Source organism: Rana temporaria, chromosome 8, assembly GCF_905171775.1.
Source record: "Rana temporaria chromosome 8, aRanTem1.1, whole genome shotgun sequence".
Classification (NCBI taxonomy): Eukaryota; Metazoa; Chordata; class Amphibia; order Anura; family Ranidae; genus Rana; species Rana temporaria.
Genome location: NC_053496.1, coordinates 156,099,897 through 156,120,364, shown reverse-complemented (window position 1 = coordinate 156,120,364; position 20,468 = coordinate 156,099,897).

The following is a 20,468-nucleotide window of genomic DNA, read 5'->3' as shown; positions in this document are numbered from 1 at the left end:
TTGTTTGTAGATTCAAATTTTATGGTAAAAACGCATGTTTTTTGTACTACATAAAAAAATATATTTTCATTAGCAAAAATAAAAAAAGAACGCACAAGTTGTGCCAAAAAAAACATAATTTTTACCTGAAGAAGTTAAAAACTCAAAAGTTATACACAGAATAAAAACCACACAAATTGAACAAAAAGGAGTGGCTTCTTCTTTCTTTGCTCCAAATCAGTTTGTAGATGAGTGACTACTGTGCAATTGTGGTTATTTACTAAAACTGAGAAATAATTTTGGCACTAGAAGTGCACTAGTGGGAGAACCAGGGAGACAGATATAAGAAAACAAAGCAATAATGACTAACAACTGTATAAATTCCAATGGTCAAATTATTTATTAATTAATATTTCTTTCTTTTGTGGGCCGAATTAGAAAGAAATATTTTCTGGCCTAGCAATGGCCCCCCGACCTATGAAGTACTCAACATATTTGTCGCGTGCCTCACGAGCAGATTGGGGGGCCAAGCCAGCGCGACCAGTGTCCAGGCCAGGAAAGGTATCTAAGGGTAGTCCTGCCTCAGCACCAATGTTGGCTTGGTACGACTGGGAGTGCCTGCGTAAAAAATTGTGCAAAATGCAACAGGCAAAAAAAACAGTGTTCAATTTATATTCCGCCAGATGTATCGCTGTCATGAACAGGGGGAACCGGCTGGCGAGTATCCCAAAGGCATTCACGACTACCCTCCGGGCTCTGGCTAGACGAAAATTGAACACCCTCCTCTCCGGGGTGAGGGTCCTCTGGGGAAAAGGCCGCATGAGGTGAGGTCCAAGCCCGAAAGCTTCATCCGCGAGAAAGACAAACGGAAGTCCCTCCAAATTGTCTTCATCCCGTGGCAGTTCCAGACCACCAGATTGGAGACGCTTGGAAAACTCTGTCCGCGCGAACATTCCCTCATCAGACAAGCCGGCCGTTCTTCCCCACGTCCACATACAAAAATTCGTACTGTGCCGACACCACCGCCATCAACACGATACTATGAAAACCTTTGTAGTTATAAAAGTACGACCCCGAATGGGGTGGCGGCACTATGCGGACGTGTTTCCCGTCTATTGCCCCTCCGCAGTTGGGAAAGTCACACCGCTGGGCAAATTGGGAAGCCACAGTCTGCCATTCCTGTGGTGTGGACGGAAACTGTGGGGACAAAAAAAAAAAAAAAAAAATTACTTTGCAAAATTAACATTGCAATCACAATACAACATACATCCTTGTGCAACATCTGTAAAACATTTATTATTGGAGTGAGTATTTCAGGGACAAAAATATAGGCACACTTATCAGTATCCTCACCCCTCTGATGGGGCATTTCACATTTATAAGGGGGGGGGTCTAGCTGAGTGTAGCCCAAAAAATATGAAACAGGTAGCACTCTGCCTAAAATGAAGAATTCAAAATTGTGACACATTTTGAGGGGGGGGGGGGCAGAACTACAATGGAGCAGACACAAATCTGGTTGAAAAAGAAAAAGGCTATTAGGTAGATTCAGAAAGAGTTAGGCCGGTTTATCTACAGATAAGCCGACCTAACTCTGAATCTGCACCGACCTATGTTTAAGTGTATTCTCTAACAGAGATACACTGAGGCCTCGTACAGACGAGAGGATATCCTCTGGCGGATTTGGATCTGATGGCTGTACACACCATCAGATCGAAATCCCCGCGGAATACATCCGCGGTGACGTGGCCGCGATGACGCGGCGACATGCGTGACCCTGGAAGGTATATACTTCCACGCATGCGTCGAATCATTACGACGCATGCGAGGGATGGGAGCGGTCGGACTGATCCGGTGAGTCTGTACAGACGACCAGATCAGTCCGCTGGACTGGATTCCAGCGGATAGATTTCTTAGCATGCTAAGAAATTTTTATCCGCTGGGAATCCGTCGGCTGGATTTTTATCCGCCTGAAAATGTCCGCTAGGCCGTACACACGACCGGATCGATCCAGTCGTGTGTACAAGGCCTTAAACATATCTAAGATTGCAATGTTTTGGCTGACCGCTAGGTGGCGCTTCCATTGCGGCTTCCATTGCGGCGTAGATTATGTAAATGAGCTTGTACGCCGATTCACGAACGTACGCGCGGCCGCCGCAGTCGAATTACGTTGTTTCCGTAAAAGATAGGCCGCCTAAAGTTAGAGCTATGCTCTAGTGGACTAGTAATGTTAAGTATGGCCGCCGTTCCCGCCGCGAAATTCGAAATTTTTACGTTGTTTGCGCAAGTCGTCCGCGAATCGGGAGTTACGTCGTTTACGTACACGTCTAAATCAATAGGCCCGTATGGCGTCCTTAGCTGCAATGCGCACTGGGAAATGTAGGCGCCCGGCGCATGCGCAGTGTAAAAAAACGTCAAAAACGTGAGGTCAAGCCTCATTTCCATACAACACGCCCCCCTTCAAGTCATTTGAATTAGGCGCCCTTACGCCCGCTCGTTTGAGGCTACGCCGCCGTAGATTAGCAGGTAAGAAGATTGAGAATCAATACTAGCCTAGCTAATTTACGGCGGTGTAGACTAAACAGGCTAGGCTACGCCGCCCTAAAGTTAAGCCCTTCTACCTATATGTGTGTTTGGCCCTAGGATAACATGCTGGACAGGTTAGTGAAGGGAAAAATGCATGTAGGCCAAGAAAAGAGAAGCCCGGAGCATGGAATATAGAGGAATAAGCGTAGGGCGGGCATGACTAGGTGCTTGGGACACGGGGGGTTAACAATTCTGGGAGAAAAGGGGGGTAGGCGGGGGGCTGTGGTTCAGTTTCCCGGGCTCTGAGAGGCTATTTAAGGGAGGGGCGGAGTTACCGGGCTCAGCAGCGTGCAGGGGAGACAGGGAAGGAGGCAGATTTTTGGTTCTGCTCCTTCAACACAGCGACGATGGCGCAGGTGGACGTTATTCTTGCCAGACTCAGGGCCAGGGCAGCTGAGAGGGGTCCCGAATGGCTGGAGGCGCAGATAGGGGGGATCATCGAGGATCAGGCGGGGGGGTCACAAGAACCGGCGTCACGCGCTCGGCAATCGCGGCCGCCGGTGCGCTACTCGCCCGAGGTCTCGGGGCGATCACGGAAGTCAGCCAGGAGCCCAGCAGAGGACCCGTCGCCCCCGCCGGCGAAGCGGTCGCAGCTGGCAGCCGGGGGGGAGCACGGACGGTCCCCTCGCGGTCGGAGGAGCTCGGGAGGCGGGGCCTACAGCCGGAATGGCGCCCGGTCCTCACCGGGAAGAGGGGGACAGGAACAGAGGACAGCAACACCCAGCTCAGGTGTGGGTTCCAGAGGAGAGGCCCGGCGAGGGACTGGGGGGGCCAGGAACAGCGGGCCGTCCAGCCACACGGCAGCTGCATCAGGGGGTCGGGGGCAGCAGGCCCAGGACAGTAGTGAGGAGCAGCATCCAGCTAGGCCTCAGAGCAAGGGGGGGGGGGGCAAGCCAAGAAAGATGCAGTGGAAGTTCGATCCAGGCGTCCCCTGGGGTCTGCGGCTCCCAGATCTCCTTCGCCTGGGGGGCCACAAGTGCCGTGCAGTACAGCAGAGGATCGGTTGGAGGGCGAGGTGTCCGAGGACGAGGAGGAAGACATGCGACAACCATCGGTGGATGTAGCGGCGGCGGCTGGTGGTGCAGTTCCCAGGCAGCCAGGTAAGACTAACTCCTTACCTACCATTGATGTCACCAATGCTTTGTGTACCTTATTGGGGATGGGGGTGGGGGGGGCTAATCCGGGGGGCGTTGGTGTGGCTGCACAGGGGCCGGTGGTGCCTGGGGCTGCGGGGGTGATACCTGCCGCTCTGGGGGCCACGGGACAGATGCAGGACCTGCAATAGCGTTTTGCTGGGGGTCCTGCGGTGCCGCCGCAGGTCGCACCATGGGTGGGGGGGGGGCTGGGGTGGATTTGGGGGCAGCGGCTGCTCCTGCGGCGATGGTGGTCGACCCCCTCGTCAGCGCGGCAGCGGCTGTTCCGACAGGCAGTGCAGCAGGGGACACTACTAAAGATAAGGCAGCGGCCACCAGAGCAGATATTGTTAGGATTGCGGATGCAGCAAAATGTGAAGTATATGTATGTTTTGAGGGTCCCCTAGGTTCGCATCTGAAGCCGGAGGTGAGGGAGAAAATCGTTAAGGGTGAGTATGTGGAGATTTTTTCCTTGCTCCCCCTGGAAAAATTTAATTTAGACAGGGTTAAGCCCGATGATTCTAAAAAAAGAGGACAAGGAGAAGAGGCGTTACCGCCTCATCCCTCGCACCTTTGGAAATTGGCTGCAGGCCTATGCAATACTGGCCAGTGTCATTGGCGATAAGAAGCCAGAACACTGTGCAGCATTGTTTTGCTACATGGATGCGATCAGGGAGGCACACCGTGTGTACGGGGGTACGGGGTGGCTGCGTTACGACGAGCAATTCCGGCAGCGTATGGCGGTACGGCCGTCAATTAGGTGGGATCATAAGGATATTACCTTGTGGATGCGACTTATGTCTGCGCCGCGGGCGTCGGGCCAGTTTTTTCAGGGGGGGGCCGGGGGGGCCGCAGCCTCGGGACCGTTGGCCGGAAAAAAGTGGGGAGTCTGCTGGCAGTTTAACGAGGGGTCCTGCAAGTTTGGAGGATCCTGTCGTTTCAAACACGAGTGCTCGGGTTGCGGGGGTGCCCACCCCCTGTCCAAGTGCTTCAAGCGGAACAAGCGGGGTGGAGACTCTGCGGGAAAAGGGGGTGACGCCGGTGAAAGTGGAAAGGATGCGTCCTTTTCTAGATAGGTACCCGGACGTCGCGGCTGCTCGGTTGCTAACTGCGGGTTTTACGGAGGGGTTTCGCATACCGTGTAATTTGACGGCGGCGCCTCCGCTGTCGGGGAACTTGCGATCCGCTTTGGAACACCCGGAGGTAGTTACTGAAAAATTGGGGAAGGAGGTGACGCTGGGGCGGATGGGTGGGCCATTTCGGGAACTACCGATACGGGATTTGGTGGTTTCTCCATTGGGGGTGGTGCCCAAGAAGGAACCCAACAAATTCCGTCTCATTCACCACCTCTCTTTTCCAAAGGGGGGTCGGTGAATGATGCCATTGACCCGGAGGCGTGTACGGTGTCATACACGTCATTTGATGCGGCGGTGAGCTGGGTGCGGAGGTATGGAAAAGGGGCACTCATGGCAAAATCGGACATTGAAGCTGCGTTCCGATTGCTACCGGTACACCCAGACAGTTTTCGGTTGTTGGGCTGTCAGTGGCAGGAGGAATTTTATGTGGATCGGTGTCTGCCCATGGGTTGCTCCATTTCATGTGCGTTTTTCGAAACGTTCAGTTCCTTCTTGGAGTGGGTGGTCCGGGATGTGGCAAGGGTGGACTCGGTTGTCCACTATTTGGATGACTTCTTGTGCGTGGGCCCCCCTTCCTCCAGAGCAGACCTGGGCAAACTACGGCCCGCGGGCCGTATACGGCCCGGCGGACCTTTTAATCCGGCCCACCCCTGCCGCCGAAATCGCCGCCGCCACGTTAATCACCGCGGCGGGGAACATTAGACAGCGTTCGTTTGAACAGCTGTTTTCCCCGCCGCGCATAGACACTCCCCCTTGGACGGATCTGTCCAATCGCGAGCAAGGGGGAGTCACATAGACACTCCCCCTTGCTTGCGATTGGACAGATCCGTCCAAGGGGGAGTGTCTATGGCATAGACACTCCCCCTTGGACTGATCTGTCCAATCGCGAGCAAGGGGGAATCACATAGACACTCCCCCTTGCTCGCGATTGGACAGATCCGTCCAAGGGGGAGTGTCTATGCGCAGCGGGGAAAACAGCTGTTCAAACGAACGCTGTCTGTAATGTTCCCCGCCGCGGTCATAACAGTAGGCAGGGCCGGGAGGGGTCACTGTGCCCATCACACGCAGCCACTTGTGCCAACACATGCAGCCACTTGTGCCAACACATGCAGCCACTTGTGCCAACACACGCAGCCACTGTGCCACCATAAATTGTCGCCACTGTGCCAATCACACGCAGCCACTGTGCCAATCACACGCAGCCACTGTGCCAATCACACGCAGCCACTGTGCCAATCACACGCAGCCACTGCTCCCATCAAACGCAGCCACTGTGCCAATCACACGCAGCCACTGTGCCAATCACACGCAGCCACTGTGCCAATCACACGCAGCCACTGTGCCAATCACATGCAGCCACTGTGCCAATCACACGCAGCCACTGTGCCAATCACACGCAGCCACTGTGCCATTCACATGCAGCCACTGTGCCCATCAAACGCAGCCACTGTGCCAATCACACGCAGCCACTGTGCCAATCACACGCAGCCACTGTGCCCATCAAACGCAGCCACTGTGCCATCACATGCAGCCACTGTGCCAACACACGCAGTCACTGTGCCATCAATTGTTGCCACTGTGCCCATCACACGCAGCCACTGTGCCATCAATTGTCGCCACTGTGCCCATCAAACGCAGCCACTGTGCCATCACATGCAGCCACTGTTTAATCAATTGTTATTGATTAAACAGTGGCTGCCTGTCCCCAGCCTCTGTCCCCCTCCTCTGTCATGTCCCCAGCCTCTGTCCCCCTCCTGTGTCATGTCCCCAGCCTCTGTCCCCCTCCTGTGTCATGTCCCCAGCCTCTGTCCCCCTCCTGTGTCATGTCCCCAGCCTCTGTCCCCCTCCTGTGTCATGTCCCCAGCCTCTGTCCCCCTCCTGTGCCATGTCCCCAGCCTCTGTCCCCCTCCTGTGCCATGTCCCCAGCCTCTGTTCCCCTCCTGTGCCATGTCCCCAGCCTCTGTCCCCCTCCTGTGCCATGTCCCCAGCCTCTGTCCCCCTCCTGTGCCATGTCCCCAGCCTCTGTCCCCCTCCTGTGCCATGTCCCCAGCCTCTGTCCCCCTCCTGTGTCATGTCCCCAGCCTCTGTCCCCCCTCCTGTGTCATGTCCCCAGCCTCTGTCCCCCTCCTGTGCCATGTCCCCAGCCTCTGTCCCCCTCCTGTGTCATGTCCCCAGCCTCTGTCCCCCTCCTGTGTCATGTCCCCAGCCTCTGTCCCCCTCCGGTGTCATGTCCCCAGCCTCTGTCCCCCTCCTGTGTCATGTCCCCAGCCTCTGTCCCCCTCCTGTGTCATGTCCCCAGCCTCTGTCCCCCTCCTGTGTCATGTCCCCAGCCTCTGTCCCCCTCCTGTGTCATGTCCCCAGCCTCTGTCCCCCTCCTGTGTCATGTCCCCAGCCTCTGTCCCCCTCCTGTGTCATGTCCCCAGCCTCTGTCCCCCTCCTGTGTCATGTCCCCAGCCTCTGTCCCCCTCCTGTGCCATGTCCCCAGCCTCTGTCCCCTTCCTGTGCCATGTCCCCAGCCTCTGTCCCCCTCCTGTGCCATGTCCCCAGCCTCTGTCCCCCTCCTGTGCCATGTCCCCAGCCTCTGTCCCCCTCCTGTGTCATGTCCCCAGCCTCTGTCCCCCTCCTGTGTCATGTCCCCAGCCTCTGTCCCCCTCCTGTGTCATGTCCCCAGCCTCTGTCCCCCTCTTGTGTCATGTCTATAACAAGTACTCGTACCAGTTTTCCAACAATGATATTTACTGCTTTTTATAAAGAAATACAATTGATTTTATGCAGTATTGAGTTTAGCCTTTTGGCCCGGCCCTCCAAAATATTTTTAGTTTCTCATGTGGCCCCATCGAAAAAATAATTGCCCACCCCTGCTCCAGAGTGTGTGCGATTCTATTGGCGACATTGCAGCACATTGCAGGAAGATTTGGGGTCCCCTTGGCGGCGGACAAGACGGAAGGCCCTACTACGGAGCTCAGTTTTCTGGGGATCGTGATCGATTCCCAGGCAATGGAGTGCCGTCTGCCGCTGGACAAGGTGGAGAATCTCAGGCAGGTGATTAGGGATTTCCTGGGATGCAACAAGGTCACTTTGAGGGAATTGCAATCACTGCTGGGGAAGTTCAATTTTGCATGTAGGATCATCCCCATGGGGAGGGTGTTTTGCCGACGGCTGTCGGCAGCCACCGCAGGAGTAAAATCACCTAGACACTTCATAAGATTGACCAGGGAATTGAAGGAGGATCTTAGAGTGTGGCACACTTTTTTAGACACGTTTAACGGGCGGTGGGTATGGATGGAGGGGCCTGTCAGTAATTTCGATTTGGACTTAGTCACGGACGCGGCTGGGTCGACGGGGTACGGGGCCTTTTTTCGGGGTCGTTGGAGTGCTGAACCTTGGCCGGATTCTTGGAAGGAGGCGGGTTTACTCAAGAACCTAGTACTGCTGGAATTGTTTCCTGTGGTTCTGGCGATGGAATTGTGGGGGGAAGAGTGGAAAAATCGGAAGGTGAGGCTGAATTGCGACAATATGGGGGTAGTGCAGGTCATCAACCGGATCTCCGCTTCATCCTTGCCGGTGGTCCGGTTGCTGAGACACTTGGTGTTACGGTGTCTGCAGTGCAATGTTTTTCTGTATGCGGTGCACATACCGGGGGTGGACAACACGCTAGCTGACTCTCTGTCTCGTTTTCAGTGGGGCAGGTTCAGGGAGCTGGCTCCCACGGCAGAACGGACCGGGGTGCCGTGCCCGGCGTGGCTTTGGGACACTGCTTTGGACTTGCCGCGCGTTGGATCCAACGGTCGGTGAGTGGGGCGACGTGGAAGGCGTACTCTAGAGTCTGGGTGGAGTGGTTCGAATTTTTGCGACGGGTGGGGGTTGAGTTGGGGGATGGGGGGTATGGAAGGTGGATGGTTGGTGCTGTATTTTGTGTCCAGGCACATGGAAGATGGGGGGTCTGTTTCCGCCATTGAGCGCAAGCTGGCTGGTTTAGCATTTCTCTTTAAGTTACAGGGGTTGCAGGATTTTACGAAAACTTTTTGGGTAAAGCAAACGGTGAAGGGATATCGGAAGGGAAAGGTAAGGAGGGATTCGCGTAGACCAGTGTCGTTCGCAGTACTTCAAGAGATCTGCGGAAAACTGGGGGAGGTGTGTGCGTTGGGATACGAAGGGATACTTTTTAGGGCGGTTTTTGCGGTTGCATTTTCTGGGGCTTTTAGGTTGGGGGAAGTGGTTAGCCCGTCGAAGTCGGTGGCAGGTGGGTTTGGTTTCCAGGACGTTAGAATGGAGGGAAAGAGCGTTGTGATCATGTTGCGCCGGTCCAAAACGGACCAGGCAGGGAAGGGAACACGGGTGGTGCTTTATGCATTGCCGGGTTCCGAAGTGTGTCCGGTTAGGGCTGTCGGGGAATTTGTGGGAGTCCGCCCGGTAGGGTTGGGGGCATTTTTTACGCACAGGGATGGGACGTTTTTGTCAAGATTTCAATTCGTTACAGTGTTCAGAAAATGTTTGTGTGCTGCGGGGTATGACGGAAAACGGTAAGCTTCGCACTCCTTCCGCATCGGGGCGGCCACTGAGGCTGCGCGGTGCGGGTTGGATGAGGCGGCCGTTAGAAAAATAGGAAGGTGGGAATCTAGGAGATTCCGCTCTTATGTGCGTCCGCATTTGCTGGCTGATTAAGGGAGAGGCGGGGGGACAACGGGACACTGACAAAGGGGATGTGTCGTGGCTGGAGTTTGTAAAGTTGAGACGTTGGTTGTTTGTGGTGTTATGTGCTACAGAAAATCGTTTTTATTTCAGATGACATCTTCCCGTGCCTCGTATGGATTTTAGGGCACTCTTACGTGTTCTGGGGTGCCAGGAGAGCCGACGCCCGACCGGATGGCAGGCAACTGGGCATTTCTAGGCGGGAGGCATGTGTACGCTGGTTGGGTTTTCGGGGGATGGAGTGGAGCAGGGTGGTTCCTGAAGTCGGCCATTATGCCCGGCTCGATCGCCCCCCAGATGTGCTGGTTTTACATGTGGGGGGAAACGACTTGGGTGTCCGGCCGATGGGTGAGCTGATACTGGCAATCAAGGCGGACTTTATGTCCCTGCGAATGTCCTTCCCAGGGTTGCTAATAGTCTGGTCGGATATGGTGGTGAGGACGGCCTGGCGTACCGCTAGATCCGTGGAAAGGCTGAACAAGGCTCGTATAAAAGTCAATCAGGTGGTGGGGAGGTTTGTGGCACGTAACGGAGGGCTAGTAATACGGCACTCTGAGTTGGAGAGGGATGTGGGATTGTTTCATAGGGAGGACGGTGTTCACCTGTCTGATATAGGGATCGATTTATGGGCTTTGGGGTTGGAGGATGGTATCCGTAGGGCCCTGCGGGTGTGGGGTGGCCCTCGAGGCTAAGGGGTTAACCTCTCAGGCTGTGGCGGTGTTATGTGGTCCAGGAGGTCAAAAAAGGAACAGTATGAAGGAAGTGTGGGGGTCCAGCGGTTATGGACCCTCTCCGTATTCCACCGGAATGGTGTCCGCTGGAACACGGGAATTGGTGTACTGCGGGATAGGGGGTGTGGCTATGCCTTTAAGGCTGGCGGTTGGTGGTTTTGTTTACGTCCCGTAGGAGATTGGTAAATAATTATGTGTGTGTTACTTCCTTTGACCACATGTCTGTGTATGTGGCCATTTTTTATATGGCTGTTTTAAATCTGTTATATATATATTTTAAAATAATGTAACATTAATAAAAGTTTAGTTATGTTAAAAAATGGTTAATAAAATAACGGCTTCTATGGCCAATTTTTTCCTCCAACCTCAGTTGTTGCCTCAGTTTTTCTAATATTAGCATAAGAAATGTCAAGTCAAGAGCATGGAAAGCTTACAACATGCATGGGGACAAAAGGGGACATTCACACACAGCATATTACAATCATGGTCATTAGGGAAATATGCAAGAAATAAAAAACGTTAGCATACATTAAGAATACATAGATAGTGATGTTTAACCACTTAAGGACCGCCTCCTGCACATATACGTCGGCAGAATGCCACGGCTGGGCACATGTACGTACAGGTACATCCTGTACTAGTACCCAGCCGTGGGTCGCGGGCCCGCGGCGCGCTCCCGCGACCCGGTCCGAAGCTCCGGAACCGTGGGGTCCCGCGGACCCGATCGCCGCTGGAGTGCGGCGATCAGTCCCCGGAGCTGAAGAACGGGGAGAGCCGTGTGTAAACACGGCTTCCCCGTGCTTCACTGTGGTGGCTGCATCGATCGTGTCATCCCTTTTATAGGGAGACACGATCGATGACGTCACACCTACAGCCACACCCCCCTACAGTTGTAAACACACACTAGGTGAAACAAAACTCCTTCAGCGCCCCCTGTGGTTAACTCCCAAACTGCAACTGTCATTTTCACAATAAACAATGCAATTTAAATGCATTTTTTGCTGTGAAAATGACAATGGTCCCAAAAATGTGTCAAAATTGTCCGAAGTGTCCGCCATAATGTCGCAGTCACGAAAAAAAAAAATCGCTGATCGCCGCCATAAGTAGTAAAAAAAAAAAAATGATAAAAATGCAAAAAAACTATCCCCTATTTTGTAAACGCTATAAATTTTGCGCAAACCAACCGATAAATGCTTATTACGTATTCTTCTACCTATTTTTGGTAAAAAAAAATCGCATCGGCCTAAACTAAGGAAAAAACTTTTTTTTTATATATATTTTTGGGGAACATTTATTATAGCAAAAAGTAAAAATATTGCATTTTTTTCAAAATTGTCGCTCTATTTTTGTTTATAGCGCAAAAAATAAAAACCGCAGAGGTGATCAAATACCACCAAAAGAAAGCTCTATTTGTGGGAAAAAAAGGATGCCAATTTTGTTTGGGAGCCACATCGCACGACTGCGCAATTGTCTGTTAAAGCGACGCAGTGCCGAATTGTAAAAACCCCTTGGGTCATTTAGCAGCATATTGGTCCGGTCCTTAAAGTGGAGTTCCACCCATAAATATAAGATTACATCAGTAGTTTTAAAAAAATGTCAGTCCTTTACGAATTTTTTTTTTTAGATGCCTTCAAAGTGTTGTTGCTAGGCAGAATAGTTAATCTTCCCACTTCCTGCACCTAGGTGCTTAATGCTTCCTAACCTACACCGCACAGACTCCTGGGAATGTAGTGGGTATAACTTTCCAGGAGTCTGTGCACTCCCCAGTCTCAAAGAATCATGTGACTTGTCACACAGGTGCTGAAACCTGATCTGACACTGCTTGTGCAGCACTGAGCATGTGCGAGATCTGCAAGGCTGAAATCCAGGAAGTCATACAGTCTGGCTTCATGATGCCCACACTTAAGATGGCCCCAGTCAATTTCTATTTTATAAAGTGTCTAAATGCTGTAACAACCTAATAAAACGGACCTTAGTTTACAGACTAACTTTACTAGAATACATTAAGCTTGTGTATTACAGGGGTATTTATATTTAAAAAGTGAAATTGTGGCCGGAACTCCGCTTTAAGTGGCTAAAGGAGGAAACTTACCTTAATATACTCCGCCTGCATGACTTGAACGATAGCAGAACACGTCTCCGGTATGATGATCCCAAGTGCCTGGGGAGAGATGCCTGTCGAGAACTTGAGGTCCTGCAGGCTCCTCCCAGTCGCCAGGTACCGCAACGTGGCAATAAACCTCTGCTCGGCCGTGATGGCTTGGCGCATCACAGTGTCCTGCCTTGTGATATAGGGGGACAGAAGATCCAATAGACGGTGGAAAACGGGGTCCGTCATGCGAAGAAAGTTCCTGAAGTCATCAGGATTATTCTCCTGGATTTCCCTAAGCAGAGGCATATGAGAGAATTGGTCACGCTGGCGCAACCAATTCTTGGCCCAGGAACTCCTCCTTGCCCTGTTCCTGGCCAAAGTCCTTGAGTGAATATGAACTGCAGAAGACAGCCCTTACGCAGCACGAAGTCTAGCAAAATCACGCTGCTCCATCATGGCTGCAAACCGGTCGGCTGGTCAGAACGCACTCAAAACAGAAAGCACCCCCAAATCCAGCAATACCTGTAAAGAACACACAGCAAACAGATACGAGCGGACACGACGGCACTGCAAAGCAGAAACGACCCGACAGCCAGCACTGAATGACAAATACGAACCCACAAGCACACACTGAACGTGTGTGATACGATCTGTAAAAGCACAGAGACTGAAAAGCGCGAATCGGCTCTAACCAAACTTTCACTAACACGTGGTTACACGGAATTAGTAAAAGTGGACTCAAGGGCGGCGCCGAAGGCTTTGGCCTTCCCCTTTATAGTGACGTCGTACGTGGTTTACGTGTCCGCGTTCTGACCCGATCGGATTTTGAACTGATGGTGTGTACGCCCATCAGACCATCAGGCCACTTCAGCGGTGAACCGATGAAAACGGTCTGTCGGACCATTCTCATCGGATGAACCGGTCGTATGTACAAGGCTGTGAGGCGGGGGGCAACGGGCAGAGAGTCGCTGATTGCTAGTAAAAAAAAAAAAATGTCCCCAGATTAAATTTTAAAAATCTGGTTACCTTACTCTACACTATCATCACCCCTTAGGCTGCGTACACACGGGCAAACATGTACGATGAAACCGGTCCGCCGGACCGTTTTCACCGTACATGTCTGCCCGGGGATTTCTGTACGATGGCTGTACTAACCATCGTACATAAATCCGCGCGTAAACAATACGCGTGGCGTGTCCGCGCTGTCGCCGCGACGATGACGCGGCGACGTGGGCGGGCCTGCCAGTTAAATGCTTCCACGCATGCGTCAAAGTCATTCGACGCATGCGAGGGATGGCGGGCGCTCGGACATGTACGGTAGGTCTGTACAGACGACCGAACATGTCAGAGCGGGCAGGATTCCAGCGGACTGTTTTAAAACAAGTCCAGAAATATTTGCCCGCTGGGAAAAGGCCCGGCGGGCAAATGTTTGCTGGAATCCTGCACGTTTGGGCCTACACACGACCGAACATGTCTGCTGAAACTGGTCCGCGGACCAGTTTCAGCAGACATGTTCGGTCGTCTGTACGGCCCATTACACACCCCATTCCCCTCTATAAATCCACGTATCACACTGCAAAGAAACCACTATGTAACCCTTTACTGACTGATCTGGTTAATGTTTCCCATTTTCTATTACCCATAGCTTAGATCTGGGAATCTGAGCAATAGTCCAATTTTATCCATAACTCCAGGTCAGTCCTATTCCCTCACATATAATAACCTCCTGGGTGGGTTCACACTTCTGCGATCACAGACATTGCATGTGATTCGCACCGCATTGCTGTGCAGATCGCATGCCATGTCTGTGCGATGCAAATTCAGCCATACAAACTGTATGGCTGAAATTGCATCGTATTTACACCAGAATGGTGCAGGACTTTTTTTTTGTCCACATTGGAGTCAGATCGCATGGGTGTGAACACTTCTGGGCGTGAATATCCATGCAATCTGATTCCTGTACCATTTCACAGTGATCTAAGAACCGATCTGGGAGTGTCATTAGTTTTCTATTAACACTCGCAGGAGTTCGCAAATGTCAGTGTGAACCGTCTGAATCAGGTGCGATTCAGGAACCCACACAGGATTCGCAGGCTTTCTCACATCACACCATTGTATACCTAGTCTTAAAGGGACACTAAAGGCAGAAATCTTTTTTTTTTAAATAACAAATATGTTATGTGACAGTATTAGAATGATATCCCCGTCAAAGATTCCCTTCTTCCCATAAAAGAACATCCCATCCTGGAATCGCCATAATAAGCCACACATGAGTCAGAGCTTACTGCTGGAACAAGACAGACTTTAATGGTATAACACACAGCTTATATGTAATTTCCAAAACAGTTACAATGACAAATCTCCGCCCCCTCACACTGGGGCTCCCATACAGATCATAGGCAGACATTTCGGAGCCGACCCAGAAAACACATTTTCTTTAGATAATGACATCAGTGGAGTTAATTACTAGTTGTACAGAATACGTTATCTAGACAGCCTGGCCCCCGCATAGAAGAGATAATTACCACAATGAAGCAATCAGAATAATTAACATGAGCCCCTTCTAATCACAGTAAACAGTAACCACAGGGCTTCTTCACACAACACACTAGACCATTTACCCTTCGAAATAGGACTGGCTGAGGAAGGGACATTACCATATCAACAGCCTGTTAGCCGAGGAATGAGTCACACCTGAAATCCTCTAACACACACACAGCATAACGAGCAGGGAGAATTACACTGAAGCATACTTCACATGTTATACTTACCTCCACTGTGCAGCTCGTTTTGCACAGAGTGGTCTTCTGGGGTCCCTCGGCGGCTGTCTCTGCTCCTCCTCGCAAAAGCTTTCCACGTTCATGCGAGCCCCCTGGCATGGTGGAAAGCTTTTGCGAGTGCGCTCCCGTGATACATCGGCGGCCATAGCCGCCGATGTATCACTCGCCCCGCCCCCCGGCGCGCCGCATCATCCGCTGTGATTGACAGAAGCGCCAGCCAATGGCTGCGCTGCTATCAATCCGCCCAGCCTAGCCAATCAACGGCCAGGCTGGGAACCGAACAAGATGACAAGCACGCGCCCGGGACTTTTGAACGCTGAGGTAAGTAAAACGGGGGGGGGGGGGGGGGGGAGGGGCCGGTGCTGTCAGATGTTTTTTTACCTTAATGCATAGGATGCATTAAGGTAAAAAAAAATGTTACCTTTACAACCCCTTTAATCATTTCACTATATTTCTATTTCTTATTTGTTTCTTTTTTTTTCTCATTATTTTTAAAACAGTTTTTTTAATGGATATTGAGCTCAGGTTCACACTGACAAGGGGAATTAAATTGTGCAAGTTCAGCTGAACTCTCACAATTTCATTCCCATAGGTCAGTCCCAACTTCAGAGGCGATTTCAGAGACATCTGTGTGCGTTGCTGCACAGATATCTATGGAAATTGCACCCCAAAGTCAGCAAAAGTACAGAAACTACTTTTGAAAAACAGTGCAGCGTCGCAAATGCAGCATCACAGCGATTCAGATGTGCCATTTCTGCCGATTTAGCATGCAATTTGAAATGTCAAATCACATGCCAACTTACTCCAATGTGAACCTAGGCTGAATAATCATTAATCTGTGGGGGTGGAGAGTGGTTTCCAAAACCAATCCCCCTGGATCAGGCATGATCATTCACCCTGTCCAGGATCTAACCCCCCAGCAGACTTAATCCCTCTGTGCCAACTGCAGCAGCGGCTTCTTCTCCTCTTTCTTTAGTGAACATAGTGAGTGATTGGTACCAATCACTCACTGTGTTCGATTCATAACACTTACTGTTCATTCATCTGTTCAACAGCATTATTAAAAATGTTAAAAGCAGTAAAAAAAAAAAAAATTGTAAAAACAAAAACAAAAAAGGGCTCATTCACACAGGTTCTCTGGCCATGTGGATGAGTGGTTTGCTCATGCGGCCGGAGCCACCTGCTACTCTATGGGGACACAGCAGTTATATGAACACAGCTGCAGGTTTTAATCTGGTAGGTGTAGGTGAGTGGCCCCAAATGTCCACTGTTTATGTGAGGTGCTGTACGCCTGCACCCACACACCTTTCAAATTAGGACCTGCAGATGTGTTCATACAGCCACATAGTGTAACATAGGCTGCCTGCGCACAACTCCAGGTGGCTCCAGTCACATAAACAACCCACTGATTCATACTGTACAGGCCACATGGCCCACGTGAATGAGCCCCAAGACCTCATTCACACATAGAGCTTTAATTATTACCTTAATACAGTTTTACATTTTAGATTTGGCAGAAATTTTATAAGTTATGTTGTGTTTGTGTCAGCTAATAATGCTTTTAATGTATGTAGCGCCTGTGGACTTTTCAGTACAGGTGCTATCTCAAATTTAGTGGGATGAGAGAGTTATTTGCGCTCATCCATGTTGATTTGTTTAAATTTGTCTGTCGCCAGCCCTGGACTGTCCTGTGGGTCATTCTGTGCTCCAGAGATGTAGTTCCATCTCTGGATGGCAGGTGGCGCCAGAGGGGTCCAGGCGGAGGCGCCCTTTCTCCAGCAGCCAATCAGAGGAGTGTTTCCCTCGCGGGGCATGCTGGGGGAGGGTATTTCTGGGGCGGACGCCATTTGGTGGGGTTCTTCGCGGGTTCCTGGTTCCAGGTGCGGCACCCACCTTTAGGGTGTGCGCACATCACAGGCCCCGGCGTTATGGCCTACCAGGCCGGGGCGCACGTGCTACGCGGAGTTCCTGACGCTGGGCCCTCATGGCTCAGAGCAACTGATGCTGCAGAGGGGCCCCAGTGGTTACCAGTATACAGAGGAATCTGCGGTTCTCCTTTTTCACCTCTATCCCTTTCATCACCTGTTAACCGTTTTTACCCGGCTGGGTAATAAAGTGCACATAAAAATACATTTATTCGTGGACATTCCTTTACTGCTGCTGTGTGCATCATTCATTCCTAGACATTACGAGAGAGAGAGAGAGAGAGAGAGAGAGAGAGAGAGAGAGAGAGAGAGAGAGAGAGAGAGAGAGAGAGAGAGAGAGAGAGAGAGAGAGAGAGAGAGAGAGAGAGAGAGAGAGAGAGAGAGAGAGAGAGAGAGAGAGAGAGAGAGAGAGAGAGAGAGAGAGAGAGAGAGAGAGAGAGAGAGAGAGAGAGAGAGAGAGAGAGAGAGAAAAGAGCCGTGAGGTAAATTTGCCATCCCATTCAATAACCAGCGGCTCCTTCGGGGGTGAGCGCTACACATCTGTAATGCAAGCGTTTATGAGCACAAGGGTCCCTCTGAGGGTCTCTGAGAACATAACCCACTGTTGCAACTCCCCAGTCTGTTGTCAAAGGTGCCAGTGACACCGCCTGGCAGTAGCTAGGAATAGCAATAACAATGAGTTATGGGAAAGCCAAACAAAATTTTACATATTAGCCTGGACAGATTACCACCCCTCAGATCTAAATGTGGGCATTCACCTGTACCTAGAGTAGGGTGGCAACACAGGGGTTTAAAGAAAAGCACAGGGATTTTTTAAGGATAGGATTTCTCTACACTACTCTCCAGGGGGGGTTACTTTTTCAATTACATTTCTGGCAGCATTTTTCAGCAAAGATAATGGCTGCACAGACATACAGATGTAGCACCCCCTTACTTTCAGTATGGGCACTACGCTAAAGTTAGTGGGGAATGGGAGAGTTATTTTGCTCCCATTCACAATTTGTTAAATTGCAGGGCTTCTGTCCTTTCAGAACTGTCTTGTAGGTCAGTCTGCATTTCAGGGGTGCGATCCCACCCCTGGGCGACAGTTGGCGCTGGAGAGGTTCTGGCAGAACCACTTTTCCCCAGCAGCCAATTAGAGGAGTTTTCCCTGGGCATGCTGGGGAAGGGTATATCTGTGGCAGACGCCATTGATTTGTGTTCTTTTCGCGGGGTCCGAGTTCCAGGTGCGGCATCCACGGACCCCGCCACCATGGCCTACCTGACCAGAATTCGCACCATGCGGAGCTTCATCCTGATGATGAGAAGGGCCCAAGCGACTTGCTGGGTCCCAACCTTTGTTAAGAGGATCCTAAGCTGAGAGCTGTGCGGTGGGGAATCCGCTCAGGGATTGGACCTGGACCTTCGCTCATTGCCTCAACTCACTAGCATCACCCCTAGACACCCTGCAAGGTAACTCAATACGCCGATCCCACAAACAAACCCGCGGCTCCTGCGGGGGTAGCGCTACACAGATAACTGTTGCCGGAGCACCTATCTGTGTGGATCACGCAGCCCAGGGGTTAGCACTTCTGTCTGGCAGGACTGGGATTCTCCATTCAAATCTTGTCTAGGACAATATCTGCAAAGAGTTTGTATGTTCCTCCCGTGCTTATGTGGATTTCCTCCCTCACTCCCTCACTCCAAAGCAGTGGTGGCCCATCCATTAGGGGCGCACGGGTGCCGCACCCCCCCCCCCATCCATGCGCCTGGTCCCCTAATCTACATGCAGGATACCGGACACATGAATTCCAATGGGGGGGGGGGGGTTTAAGCACGTGATTAGAGCCAGAGGCTCTAATAGGCTTAAAAAAATTATAAATTGATGGTGCTTTATAAAAGCCTGTAATAATAAAATTAAACCCCGACTCAAATGTGGCAGTCACAACTTAAAAAAAAAAAAATCATAAAAGTTTACATTTCTCACTATATCTCCCCAAAAAAATTTGAAATATTCTCATAAACAAAGCAAAGGTTCTTCTGAAAACATTAGATCTCTCTTAGTACACTTAATTGCAGAAATCTATGAAAATTCCCATGCAGTACTCAAAAACCGCCACACGGTGTCCCCAGTGAACCGCTGTGGAAATTAATAATAATAATTTTAGGCCAAGTATAGATGTGTGGTTGGAGGGTGAGCTGCAATGCATTTTTAGCACCCCCCCCCCACCCATGGCCCCCCTTAAGTTGTAATGGTAGCAGAAGGTGGTGTTTACATGCCACGGCCGCGATGCTTCAAAGCACACCTAAGGCAAATCTATCCAACATATTACAGTCAGTGGTCACTGGGCGGCAAGCCCACCAAACGCTACCCACACAAGCGTTTAGGGAAGCGTTTCAAAACGCCCCCTCCCCCCCAACTGCATGTAAGGCACACGTTCAGCAAAAATACATGTTAAAACAGGTGTCCCATCGCCTCCCTATCAATCGCCTCTAAAACGTGATCCGAAAACAGATCACTCTTCTAAGGAACAGTGGCTTTAGAAGCACGTCTAAACCTTATGATGTATAAATGATTAAACATTGTAAAAACCAATAGCTTTGCAGGCTCACTTAAAAAAACAAACAAAAAAATGCACATGATTCACACCTATGCATTTTTAGTGCTTTTTGCACTACTACTATTTAACATGGTGTCCAACGGAACACGTTCTGTAGTGCAAATCTGCAATAAGCACTAAAAATGCATAGGTGTTAATCAGCCCTTAGAGCAGGGCCGATCCTAGGGTCACAGGCACCTGGGTGCAGAAATATTTCTGGTGCCCCCACATGGGCGTCGTAATTTTACTAACGCCTCCCCTTTACAAATGTTTCTATGGCAATGACTCAACCACAGAGATGCTCCCCCCACAAAGTCTTCAATAACCCGGGATCATTACATCTCTTAACAATAAACAAAATACAGGAAGATGCATAGGGTGACCAGACGTCCCCAGTTTCAGGGGACAGTCCCCTGATTGAGGACACTGTCCCTGGACCAAGTCTGTCCCTGGTTTTGTCCCCAGATTGGATTTAATAGGGGGCAGGGGCAATTTCAAAGACAATCAGTGCAGAATTAAAATAAAAAAAATTTAATTACACACGCCGCTTCGCCGTGCCTACTAGCATAGGGGGGTTGGCCCTTTCTGATGATCATGTGCTGGTCGGAGTGGAGGGAATATTTCTTCAGTTTCGGGCTTCGCTCGCATGTTCTTCTGCCTTGGCTCAAATCCTGGCCAGCCATCTGCCTCTCTCCTTGCCTTCCCTGGCGGAGTGATCTTCCTCCGCTCCCCATCCAGTAGTACCCAGGGCCCGAAGAGTAAGCCTTGAGAGGCTGCGAGGCGGGCGGCGACGGGCAGAGAGTCGCTGATTGTTGCCATTACTAGTAAGGCCCCTTTC